Below are 13,166 nucleotides of genomic sequence, written 5' to 3'. Positions count from 1 at the left end.
GTTTAATCTGACCCTTTGTAACAGCCGCCTCCTAATTAGTCCCACCTAATTAGCTAAGCAGAGACAGATTAACCGCACTGTCCACTACTCAATGTCTGTTGTGAGGGGTCGGGCAGTTCACAAAGTCATGGGGTCATGGTCGTCATTAAGCGAGTCGGGGAGCCTTGGCGACTCTATCAGCCTCGCCACGGGTCGGTTGTAGGTCCGCCCTTGGACGAGCAATTCTGCCGCTCTGACCTTTCCGTCTGCACCAGTGGTCACTTTGCTTACGCGGCCGGCCGGCCACGCAGCTCGGGGTAGTGACTGGTCTATGGTCATGACGACTGGACGGGATGAAGGGGGGCTTAGGAGGAAGCAGGCCTGAGACTGCTTTGATCTGTGCTTGGCTGTGCCTCCTCCTCCTCCATCTGTTTCTCTTGTTTGCTCTGTACCCCGTCTGAGGAGGGGCCGGTGCCGGCCGCCCCGTCAAGGAGTCGCTTGGGGTGCTGGGTTCGAGGTCAGCTACGTCTGAAGCGCAGCTGAGGGGGGTGGAGTTCCGAACTCCCTCTGGTGCCCACGGTTCTCTCACAGGCCTCTCGCTTAATGTCAATAGCCTCTGCTGTACGAGGGAGTGGCCGGTGTCGCTCGCCTTTGTGTGTAGGCAGCGTGTAGACGTGGGTTGACTGTCAAGTCCGTAGAGGGGGCCCTGGAGCGTCCATCCCAGTCGGGTCTGAACCGCGACTGGGCATCCTTTGGGTCCGATGTGGGCCGCCTCAATTGGGAGAATGAGGTCCGCGTGGTCGGAGCCGATGAGCAGGGTCGGTGTGGCACCGTCGATAAGCGGTATAGGTAGTTGACGTAGGTGCACATACTTAGCCATCAGCTGTGGGATGGGGTAGGTGTACTGAGACAGGCCTATGTCGTGGCTGGTGAAGACGTTGGTTATACTATACTGCTTCTCGGGCTGGTCCACCGCTGCTATCTTGAAGGAGACCTTTTCACCTTTTATGGTCTTCTGGTCCCTTCTGATGGTGCGTATGGTCATGGTATCTTTGACACCCCGCAGGCCCAACTGGGCTGCTGCGGAAGCGAGGAGGAGAGTCTTTTCAGACCCATCGTCCAGGACGGCGTAAGTGTCCAGGACCTTGTCCTCGTAGCTCAGGAGCACTCTGACCACTTTGAGGAGCACTCGGGGGGTCCCGCTATGCTGGTCAATGTGGAGCACTCCTGTTGGTCGGTTGCCTTGAATCTTCTGGTGGGCTCCGCACAGTGCTGCGCGGTAAGCGGCGCCCGCCTGGGCCGCCCCTGCACGGTAAGCGGCGCCCGCCTGGGCCGCCTCACGCCACTGGTCAACTTGGATGGGGTTCCGTGTCTTATATTCGGCGCACTGTGCCAGCCAGTGTCCGCCGTCGCAGTAGGTACAGTAGGGAGCGGTCTGGTGGGTCTTCGGTACTGGTGCCACCGCCTCTGCATGGTACATTACCGCGACGGGCCCACTCTGTTGTCCTGGCTGACGCCTGTTGATGTCATGCAGGACCTCCAAGTGTGTGCCACCGCACCTGCTGCACTTCTTCTTCAAGCGGCACTCAGCTGCTAGGTGGCTGCGCGCGCAGCGGAAGCAGTGGCGGTGGTCCTTGATCCACTGACTCACCTCGTCCGTGGTCAGCTTCCCGAAAGTGTCGCATTGGTACAGCCGATGTTCTCCCTCACAGTACTGGCACTCAATCTTCCACTGGTCCTCTTTCGTCGAGGGGGTGTTGTGGTTCTTGTGCTGCGGTACTGATTCGGCTTGGTGCATAACGGTCACCAACCGACGGTTATCTGTTGATCCCCGAGGTCCGAGTCTTGGGCTTGGTCCACTCCATACGAACGTGTCGAGTCATAGGCTACTGACCTCCCTGGCGAGGAACTCAGATAGGTCTAGGAGGGATGCCTCTCGGCCGTTGGGGTCGCGGTGGTCTCTCTGCCGCCTGAAGCGCTCTTGTCGGGCGGGAGGGAGCTTCTCTAGTATCCTCTCTACATTAGAGTTAGCGTACAGTTCATAGATCCCTTTTTCCTTTTGGGACCCCAGCATCCCTACCAGGGACTGTACCTTGATAGAGAGGTCATCTAATGCTCTGTTGTCTCTGGCTGGGGGGAGACGGTCAATGTCTCTTATCTCCTGTATCACATAGTCCCATATGCGTCCATAACGTTGGTCGAGGGCTACTAGAGCCGCGGTGTATGGGGTAGTAGAGCTGGAATATGCCAGCGCTATATTGTGCGCTCTGGGCACCTTCAGGTGCTTGAGTAGGATAGCATACTTGTACGGTTCATCTGGTACGTCGGACAGCATAGTCTCTAAGCACATTCGTAGCTCTGTGTACTGTGCTCTGTTCTCGTGTGTGAAGTCCGGGAACGTCGGTGTGCCAAGGTACGATGCCATGGATGACTGGCACATCGGTGAGCGTTGGGGGAGAGGCCTCCTGGGCGAATCTCCCCGTGCGTGTCGTCTTGGGCTGGTACTTGGTGGGTACCGAAGGTCGGGTACCCAGGTGCTGTTCCTCGGGGCTGGCGGTGCGTCAAACTCACCCGTGAGCTGAGTCGGGGGTTTGTAGCGCAGGGCCTCGGGACTGACGTCTGGGCTGTACTGGACCTCCTGGTCCAGAGTACGTTGCTGCTGGTCGGGGCTGTACTGGGCCTCCTGGTCCAGGGTACGTTGCTGCTGGTCAGCTTGACATTCCTCCTCTTCCTCCTCCTCTTCCTCTGCTAGGACCTGGAGTCTTCTGTTCAGTCTCTCGGCGTGGTCCGGTTCTTCCCGGTTGCTGGGTCTCGTATGGACCGGCCGGGGAGGGGGTTCGGAGACGTGGACAGGATCCTCCTGTTGGCGGGGTCCCGGGTCGCTTGGTCGGGTAGGGGAATGCGTCCTAGACCCTTGTCGTGACGATCTCCGGGAGCTCCGTGCGGAGAGAGGGGGTGTCGCCATGGCAACCAATTTGTCCATCAGCTGCGCCTGCAGCCGGTCGCGCTCTGCCTCGCGCTGGGCATGGGCTGCGTCGCGCGCTGCTTCGCGGTGGGCATTGGCGGCGTCGCGCTGTGCATTGGCGCTGGCCTGGGCGGCGTCGCGCTGTGCATTTGCGACGTCGCGCTGTGCATTGGCGGCGGCGTGCTGTGCATCGGCGCGGCTTCTTTCAATGTTCTCTTCCGTCTGAAGGCGTCTGGTCTCCAGTCTTATGCGGTCGTCTTCACTCCTTTCTTGCGCCTGGAAGCGATCTCGCTCGGTTGCAGAATGTTCGCGCTCGCGCGTCTGTTGCGCTTGAAGTCGATCGCGTTCAGTGGAGGCTGCCAGGGTGGCGATGAGTGCCTGCGCCAGCATCTTGTCCACTTCGCTGGGGGAAGACACCGGCGGAGGTGATCGGCTTCCGGCAGTGCTCGTTGGAGATCTGTTCTCTGGGCGCGCCTCGAGGAGATCCATCTCCTGGGTGTGCGTCTCTTCTGGTAGTGGGTCGGGTTCCGTCCCTGGAGCGCTTTCTTTATCCTGGAGCTCTCCGGGGACTGTCCCGTGGTCGTTGTCTGGGGGTAAAGTCATGTCATGTCCCTCCTGGTCCCCCCCGTGAGCTTGGTCAGTTACATTAGAACCCACTAGGGTCTCTACTGGCGGGGTAGCCTGGTCGGTAGGGTTGGACATGATTTTACTATCCGCTTTAGTTACTTTATCCGCATTTAACTTCCTTTTAAAGCTAGGTATTGGACTGACAACGTAGTCCTCTAGGTGAAGAGGTGGCTGCCGTCTGCGCTCCGGGCGATCTAGCTTAGGAGAACCGTTTGTGGAGTGTTCATCATCGGCCATGTTAATATTAATATTATATTAATATTACGCTAATTCTTATCCGGGGCTCGAAGGACCAATTGTAACTGAGGGGTACAATTCCCTGACTGTATTAATAAGTATGGTATCATTAAACCACTACCGTCTTATGTACTTTAATTACTGGCCATACAGTACATGATATATAAATATGATGAACACTTCCCACAATGAATCGGTTCCACACAAAGTTGTAATTAAGTATTTATTGCAGCAAAAGGTACATAATATACTTCTCTATTTTACTTTGGATGCGCTTATAAGGCAAAGGAATGTGCGTAGGCAAATCAATAACGAATGTCCATTCTCATATTACGCATGAGATAAGAATACAACCTGAATCTTAGGAATTATATCTATGGTACTCTGGGAAGGCAGCGGGAGATTCTGGTAGGGGGTTCCCACCGGTTGTAAGCCAGCAGGGGGAGGAAATGTTTGAATGCAAAGTCTGGATCCACGGGGACTCAATAAGCTCCTGCTATGGGAGGCGGTATATTACTCCCTGGATCAGCAGACGAAAGCAGCAGCTGTAATCCCAGTATGCGTGCAGCACAGGTGAAAGCCGGCCAGCCTCTCCAATAGAGACGGGCTCGAATGATGTTCCTCACGGGTAGATCCCACAGTAGTGGGTGTAGACGATTCTTCTCCGCTCCAACAGCCTGGTCCAAAGCAATAATAATAATAATAATCCAGCCGGAAAGGGGCTCTGCATTCACCGGTGTAGATCCTCCGGTGCGTGGTACTTCATATTAACTAAGTAGAACTTGACGTTATTCCACTAAGCTATGACACTTTACTATCCTATTCGCACGCGGCTATAAGTGCTCTATTTAGACGCACATTTGCTCACTTCACTTGGTCGTTGACTCGTGATGAAGGCTTTACTAGTAAGGAGCGAACGATACGTTGAACAAACGTATTAGGATAAGACAAGACTCTATTTTGGGGCAAAACGGGCCCACTTCACCGCACGTCGTATCGTGGGTGAGGCTTCACTTGGGTAACTCGAACTCGAACTCGAACTGAACTACTTCTGTATTCACCTGCGCCATATTTGTATGTACGGGGAATAATCTAGTGCCAACCTCATTTCTGTCTCGTATTCTTGGGCAAGGCCGGGCATGTACAGACATGTCTTGACGGTGGCTTTGAACTCGACTCTGAGGGTATGGCACTGGCGCTGGTGGAACGCTATCCAATAAGAGAACGAAATATTATGGTCTGTACTAGGTTAAAGGGATATTCCGTGTATATGTACAAAGAATACACAAGGGATATCAAACGATATACAAATATTATGCAATATATATCAATCAGTAAATATATATATTCGGTTTAATCTGACCCTTTGTAACACCAACCATTGAGTGCCAGGAACGAGATATGCCGTTTTTTAATGGTTATTTTTTTTTTTATTAGCGATTTCCATTCATATTTCATCAATCTAGCTTCACGTTACCACTGGCGCTCTCTCTGAGCTCTAATTGGGAAAATACCGCCCCCTATCGTCTCTCCGGATGGTACTGCACCCCATTGGATTAGACTGAATGAAACGCATGGCAAAAAAAGAGTCCGGAATCCACATTTTACTTCTCAGGCATGTAACCCGAGCCGATCGGACTCATTGTGGACCATCAGAACAGCGTGGAATATATGTTTCCAGTACCCAGCGTTGGATCAATAAACGCCCTCGATATTTGGAATGGCGATCAGGAATTGGAATAATCTTTTTGGAGAAAATCTGATCTGAGGTAAGGAATCTATTTTACCAGTATTGGGATAATCAGAGCTGTTTTCACCTATATATCAACGTGTCCCATATGTGTGTGTGTGGCTGTGAGTGTGTGTGTGCTGATCAGGAAATAAGATAATCGATTTTTCAGCCCGCTTCTAATAGCGTGCAATGGGGCGTATCTAGACCAAGCACTCTATCTAAGGATATGAATTTTTGCCTGTTTTGGCAGTTTTTTGGGCAAAAATGGGTGGATTTTGTAACTATTATTTGTTTTACTTTATTTCGGTTTTAGGGTTAGGTTAGGGTTATGTTATTTAATTATTTTGGGGGAGCCAGCCCCCCAAACTCCTGAAATGCATAGAAATCTATGAAATAAATAAAACAATCTGACATTTATATTAAAAAGAGCGGTAGCACTTTATAATAACACCCTGTTATAATACATTTATAAGGTATTTGTAGATAATGAACTAATCATGAACAAACCATGTATATACATTCATAAATGATTATTAAATCATTTATAACTATATTTGTATAACATTTACAGATTAGTTCTACATTATTTATAACTCATTATCAACATTGTTTGTACTTGATTTGTTCATCATTAAATAATGTTGTTTAATGTGTAGTAACACATTTGTAGATGCTTTGAAAAATGGATATGAAAAAATGACTATACAGTATCTCCATTTATTTTTCATGTTCAACAAATGATTTGTTAAGACATTCATAAAACATCTATAAATCATTTGCAGATGCTATCGTGGGAGCCTAAAGTGAAGCCTATTCATCATTAACAAGTGTCTAATACAGTTAATTATTTGTTTACTTTTTCATCACATGTTACAAATGTTGTAGGCAGCTTTCGGATACACCCTTCTTTGTGACATCAAACAGTGACAGAATTAGGACTAAAGATAAATGCAATTTTATTAACATATAAAATACATGTGCATGACATATAGTGTAACATGGGGGGGCACTAGGACCCAGGAGTACCCTGGCCAAGTATTGAAGAGTATCTAGAGAGGAAGTCTCACACGAGCGAGACTTGACGTCACGTGTGTTGCCGTCTGTTTGAATGGAAGCACAAGTTATCCGTGCTGCTCCTGCCCCACGCTTTTAATAAGGTATGAGCAGGTTAAACACATTTTTTTGTTGGTAAATCTATTCCATAATTTCCGACCTTCAAACAACTCTTATATGTTGTGTAGACGTTCGTGTAGATGTGGTGGCCGCTAACGTTACATTTTTTGTTCCTAATGTGTGCTCAGTGCTCAGTATGTATGTGATGACGACACGACACACAAGAGTAATAATTATTTGTGTCGTGTCATCATCACTGAGCACACTGAGCACACAATCACATTAGGAACAAATGTAACGACTGCTGCCAGACATTGACCTAGAACTAATAGGAACCCAAGGAGGACAATAACACTACCTTAGGCATACTGCACCTTATGTGGATACTGTGATACTGTGAATAATGTATATTTCAGTTAGTTAGATAATAAATTATAACACTACCTTATGCATACTGCACCTTATGTGACACTGTGAATACTGTGAATATATATTTCAGTTAGTTAGATAGTAAATTATATTGACCTATTTGTTTACACTGCTTGTGTTGTTTTTACTACCTGTACCCCCCCCCCCCTTCCCCCATGCTGCTATGATGCCTGAATTTCCCCAAGGGGATCAATAAAGGAATATCTTATCTTATCTTATTATAGCTGCTTGGTAATTTGCCATTTTGCAGCGTTGGTACAATGCGCCACTTGTCGGGGGCATAGAAAGTTCTGGCAAAGCCGATGCCATGCAGAATGCTTTATATCTGGCATCATTCACATTCTTAGCTGACGGCTGGCCATACAGGTGGCACACATATTTGCTAAGACCATTAAAGGTAGACTGATCTAGGGTAATTCACCTTTCCCCCTCCTCCCACACTGTGCAACATCCTGATGTACAATATCCACAGTGCAATACCACCCACTACCGTCTGACACTGATTGTTATTTGTGTATTGCTATTCTGTATTATTGTTGTTATTTTGTATATTGTACATGACTAACATTGTCTTATTGTATAACATTTAAGGTTTCTGTATAGGATTTTATGTTTCTCTTTTATTACTTGTGATTTTATTAGGATTGAGACCCAAATCGCGTTGTATGCAAATATAATGACAATAAAGTACAATCTAATCTAATCAGGGTCCCCCATTTTCAATTCATCATGACATTTATGACATACACGACATACAGATATCATGACATTTATGACACAAATCAATCTCTAAACAATGTTTGTATGTCTCCAAAATGCAATGGTATGATTCTGGCTTGGTAGGTTAAGCCACCGTTCGACGCAGTTTCTATATCTATCCCACCGTGTCTGTGTCAAATCTTGTACACGTTCTTTCTGAACGGACGTGAGATGCATATAACATTGTTTAGAAACCTTTTTGCTAACTTTAGAAGGTGCTTTTCTGTCCATTTTAGTCCGTAACGTTAAAATGTGGATGCAATTTCTTTGTTGACACCGGATCGACCAATAGCAACTCTCTTTGTTGCGACAACCTCGCAACAAAGAGAGCTGCTATTGGTCGAGCGCAAGATACGTGACCGAACTAGCACCAATTGCGTCAAATAAGTGGTGACAAAATATCCGTTGGCGAGGAAAGATCTAGTCCCGACTTTAAAATGATGATTGCGCAAAATCGGCTATTTTGTCAATGGAGAGCTTTTTGTTCCTAAATCTACACCAATATATCTTTCACCTAGAGTGAAAATTGTGTAATTCGCAGAGGTGGGAATGGGATGAAACGATATAGCCTTCACCATACGGCCTATTATTGAATGTTGCCATTCTGTTTTACAACATCTCAGAGAAAATCCTCATCAAACAATCTAGTCACAGATGGGAGTTAGCGACACGTACGTGTGGGTGAATGGGTGAGTAGCAGGATTGGGTACCAAACTCGGTACTTTTAAGGGTACCGACCCAATTACATCGGTACTATCGAGTACCGATTCACGCTAGATCAATCAGTACCAAATTTCGGTACCTTTACATGTTTAGTATGAGAGTGTAATATTACTAGACAAGAGGGAGCCTTTTCCACAAATATATATATATATATATATTACTGTCCCGTCTCTTGGGTCTTTGGAAAGACCAGACGAGGTCAGAGGAGTTTGATAGTATTTACTCAGATAATGTTGATATTTAAACATTTAAAAACATAATACATGCCTGTTCATCTGTACATGCTGAGGAGATGCATCGTGGGTAGGGTTGGGTAACTCTCATAGTTTAACCGATACCACTTCCTGTACCAGTTTACAAGGGTGTAAAAAGTACCCAGAAATTATACTTAAGTGAGAGTATGGGTACTGTCTCAAAATCGTACTCAAGTGAAAGTCAGAGTATCTGGCTAAAAACACACTTGAGTAAAAGTTAAAAAGTTTCTACTTTTAAATGTACTTAACCCGTTAAGCCCCAGCCCTATTTTCAGAAAATCTGCCTAAAAATACATACCTAAGTAAATGGAAGATTGCTCCAATTCTACAAGGTCCATTTACATGAAAAAAACCTAGAAACATGAGACATTCGACATTCGTTGCAGGACCACCTTCGCCGCTGCAGGAGGATATGGGAGGACACGAGGGCCGCGCTGCTCCGCACCGCTGAGAAGAACCGTCGCTTCGCCGACCGCCACCGGACTCCGGCTCCCGACTACCAACCAGGTCAGATGGTTTGGCTCTCGTCCCGAGACCTTCCACTCAAGTCCTTGTCCCGCAAACTCACCCCCCGTTTTGTTGGTCCGTATAAAATCCTGTCCGTTATTAACCCCTCGGTCGTTAAGCTCCAGCTCCCCGCCATCATGCGTATTCACCCCTCCTTCCATGTGTCGCAGCTGAAGCCGGTTCTCTCCAGTCCCCTGTCTCCTCCTGCTCCAGAGGTCGTCCGGGATTTCCATCGCCGTCACCCGGACAAGCCTGGGGGCCCGCCAGGAGGCGCCCGTCGAGGGGGGGGTCCTGTCACGATCGGAGCTCGAGTCTGCCAGATGAGGAGCAATCAGCGCGGCTGCAAGACATCACCTCATCAAGCGTTCCCTACATCAACTGGCAGATCCCGTAATCCGACGTCGCAGTGTTAAACTGCCTACCGAGGTACGACGACGCTACCTGAAGACCAGCTGTAGCTGCCCCTGTTTATGCTTTCCCTAACCTTATGTTTCTTGTGCCCCAGGACTTCGCTCCAGCGCCCTGCCACCCTGACGTCTTGAGCCCCAGCGCCCTTCCACCCTGACGTCTTGAGCCCCAGCGCCCTTCCACCCTGACGTCTCGAGCCCCAGCGTCCTTCCACCCTGACGTCTCGAGCCCCAGCGTCCTGCCACCCTGACGTCTCGAGCCCCAGCGCCCTTCCACCCTGACGTCTCGAGCCCCAGCGGCCTTCCACCCTGACGTCTCGAGCCCCAGCGCCCTTCCACCCTGACGTCTCGAGCCCCAGTGTCCTTCCACCCTGACGTCTCGAGCCCCAGCGGCCTTCCACCCTGACGTCTCGAGCCCCAGCGTCCTTCCACCCTGACGTCTCGAGCCCCAGCGTCCTTCCACCCTGACGTCTCAAGCTCCAGCGCTCTTCCACCCTGACATCTCGAGCCCCAGCGTCCTTCCACCCTGACGTCTCGAGCCCCAGTGTCCTTCCACCCTGACGTCTCGAGCTCCAGCGTCCTTCCACCCTGACGTCTCGAGCTCCAGCGTCCTTCCACCCTGACGTCTCGAGCCCCAGCGCCCTTCCACCCTGACGTCTCGAGCTCCAGCGTCCTTCCACCCTGACGTCTCGAGCCCCAGCGTCCTTCCACCCTGACGTCTCGAGCCCCAGTGTCCTTCCACCCTGACGTCTCGAGCCCCAGCGTCCTTCCACCCTGACGTCTCGAGCTCCAGCGTCCTTCCACCCTGACGTCTCGAGCCCCAGCGTCCTTCCACCCTGACGTCTCGAGCTCCAGCGTCCTGCCACCCTGACGTCTCGAGCTCCAGCGTCCTTCCAGCCTGACGTCTCGAGCCCCAGCGTCCTTCCACCCTGACGTCTAGAGCTCCAGCGCCCTTCCACCCTGACGTCTCGAGCCCCAGCGCCCTGCCACCCTGACGTCTTGAGCCCCAGCGCCCTTCCACCCTGACGTCTTGAGCCCCAGCGCCCTTCCACCCTGACGTCTCGAGCCCCAGCGTCCTTCCACCCTGACGTCTCGAGCCCCAGCGGCCTTCCACCCTGACGTCTCGAGCCCCAGCGTCCTTCCACCCTGACGTCTCGAGCCCCAGCGGCCTTCCACCCTGACGTCTCGAGCCCCAGCGTCCTTCCACCCTGACGTCTCGAGCCCCAGCGGCCTTCCACCCTGACGTCTCGAGCCCCAGCGTCCTTCCACCCTGACGTCTCGAGCCCCAGCGTCCTTCCACCCTGACGTCTCGAGCTCCAGCGCTCTTCCACCCTGACATCTCGAGCCCCAGCGTCCTTCCACCCTGACGTCTCGAGCCCCAGCGTCCTTCCACCCTGACGTCTCGAGCTCCAGCGTCCTTCCACCCTGACGTCTCGAGCTCCAGCGTCCTTCCACCCTGACGTCTCGAGCCCCAGCGTCCTTCCACCCTGACGTCTCGAGCCCCAGTGTCCTTCCACCCTGACGTCTCGAGCCCCAGCGTCCTTCCACCCTGACGTCTCGAGCTCCAGCGTCCTTCCACCCTGACGTCTCGAGCCCCAGCGTCCTTCCACCCTGACGTCTCGAGCTCCAGCGCTCTTCCACCCTGACGTCTCGAGCCCCAGCGTCCTTCCACCCTGACGTCTCGAGCCCCAGCGTCCTTCCACCCTGACGTCTCGAGCTCCAGCGCTCTTCCACCCTGACATCTCGAGCCCCAGCGTCCTTCCACCCTGACGTCTCGAGCCCCAGTGTCCTTCCACCCTGACGTCTCGAGCTCCAGCGTCCTTCCACCCTGACGTCTCGAGCTCCAGCGTCCTTCCACCCTGACGTCTCGAGCCCCAGCGTCCTTCCACCCTGACGTCTCGAGCCCCAGCGTCCTTCCACCCTGACGTCTCGAGCTCCAGCGTCCTTCCACCCTGACGTCTCGAGCTCCAGCGTCCTTCCACCCTGACGTCTCGAGCTCCAGCGTCCTGCCACCCTGACGTCTCGAGCCCCAGCGTCCTTCCAGCCTGACGTCTCGAGCCCCAGCGTCCTTCCACCCTGACGTCTAGAGCTCCAGCGTCCTTCCACCCTGACGTCTCGAACCCCAGCGTCCTTCCACCCTGAAGTCTCGAGCTCCAGCGTCCTTCCACCCTGACGTCTCGAGCCCCAGCGTCCTTCCACCCTGACGTCTCGAGCTCCAGCGTCCTGCCACCCTGACGTCTCGAGCCCCAGCGTCCTTCCAGCCTGACGTCTCGAGCCCCAGCGTCCTTCCACCCTGACGTCTAGAGCTCCAGCGCCCTTCCACCCTGACGTCTCGAGCCCCAGCGTCCTTCCACCCTGACGTCTAGAGCTCCAGCGCCCTTCCACCCTGACGTCTCGAGCTCCAGCGTCCTTCCACCCTGACGTCTTGAGCCCCAGCGTCCTTCCACCCTGACGTCTCGAGCCCCAGCGCCCTTCCACCCTGACGTCTCGAGCCCCAGCGTCCTTCCACCCTGACGTCTCGAGCCCCAGCGTCCTTCCACCCTGACGTCTCGAGCCCCAGCGTCCTTCCACCCTGACGTCTCGAGCCCCAGCGGCCTTCCACCCTGACGTCTCGAGCCCCAGCGTCCTTCCACCCTGACGTCTCGAGCCCCAGCGTCCTTCCACCCTGACGTCTCGAGCTCCAGCGCTCTTCCACCCTGACGTCTCGAGCCCCAGCGTCCTTCCACCCTGACGTCTCGAGCCCCAGCGTCCTTCCACCCTGACGTCTCGAGCTCCAGCGCTCTTCCACCCTGACATCTCGAGCCCCAGCGTCCTTCCACCCTGACGTCTCGAGCCCCAGTGTCCTTCCACCCTGACGTCTCGAGCTCCAGCGTCCTTCCACCCTGACGTCTCGAGCTCCAGCGTCCTTCCACCCTGACGTCTCGAGCCCCAGCGTCCTTCCACCCTGACGTCTCGAGCCCCAGCGGCCTTCCACCCTGACGTCTCGAGCCCCAGCACCCTTCCACCCTGACGTCTCGAGCCCCAGCGTCCTTCCACCCTGACGTCTCGAGCTCCAGCGTCCTTCCACCCTGACATCTCGAGCCCCAGCGTCCTTCCACCCTGACGTCTCGAGCTCCAGCGTCCTTCCACCCTGACGTCTCGAGCTCCAGCGTCCTTCCACCCTGACGTCTCGAGCTCCAGCGTCCTTCCACCCTGACGTCTCGAGCCCCAGTGTCCTTCCACCCTGACGTCTCGAGCTCCAGCGTCCTTCCACCCTGACGTCTCGAGCTCCAGCATCCTTCCACCCTGACGTCTCGAGCTCCAGCGTCCTTCCACCCTGACGTCTCGAGCACCAGCGTCCTTCCACCCTGACGTCTCGAGCCCCAGCGCCCTTCCACCCTGACGTCTCGAGCTCCAGCGTCCTTCCACCCTGACGTCTCGAGCCCCAGCGCCCT

This window comes from Notolepis coatsorum (genome assembly GCF_963971535.1).
Source record: "Notolepis coatsorum genome assembly, chromosome: 14".
NCBI classification, from domain to species: Eukaryota; Metazoa; Chordata; class Actinopteri; order Aulopiformes; family Paralepididae; genus Notolepis; species Notolepis coatsorum.
Note: the sequence above shows the minus strand (reverse complement) of the source record.